Source organism: Meleagris gallopavo, unplaced genomic scaffold, assembly GCF_000146605.3.
Source record: "Meleagris gallopavo isolate NT-WF06-2002-E0010 breed Aviagen turkey brand Nicholas breeding stock unplaced genomic scaffold, Turkey_5.1 ChrUn_random_7180001865818, whole genome shotgun sequence".
Taxonomy (NCBI): domain Eukaryota; kingdom Metazoa; phylum Chordata; class Aves; order Galliformes; family Phasianidae; genus Meleagris; species Meleagris gallopavo.
In genome coordinates, this window is record NW_011131110.1 from 8,685 (window position 1) to 9,096 (window position 412).

The following is a 412-nucleotide window of genomic DNA, read 5'->3' on the forward strand; positions in this document are numbered from 1 at the left end:
GGGGAAGGTTGGTTTTCCCTCCAACCCGCAGCTCTTCTGGATCAGGGGAAACCTCCGTGTTTTTTTATTTTTTATTTTTTCCTAGTTAGAAAGGGCCAGGTTGGGTCATACTGCGGGGGAAAGGAAATGGGAGAGCTGGTGGCGAAGGACGCGGCCCTGACGGAGGCGTCCCACGCTGTGCTGCACCGCTCTGCAGTGCTGGGAGCCATCCCTGCTCTTGTTCCCCTGTGTCGCCGACTTTTCCCCCGGTTCCATCGAGCTTTCCACCACTTTTCATTGTGGTTTTTTGCACTTTTCTGTGAATGCTCTGTGTTTTCCCCTGGTATCTCTCAGACTTCTGTTGACAGAACCAGAGCAGAGCGGAGCTCACCGACCAAACAAGTGTCCTTTCATGGAGTTTTCCACAAATTCC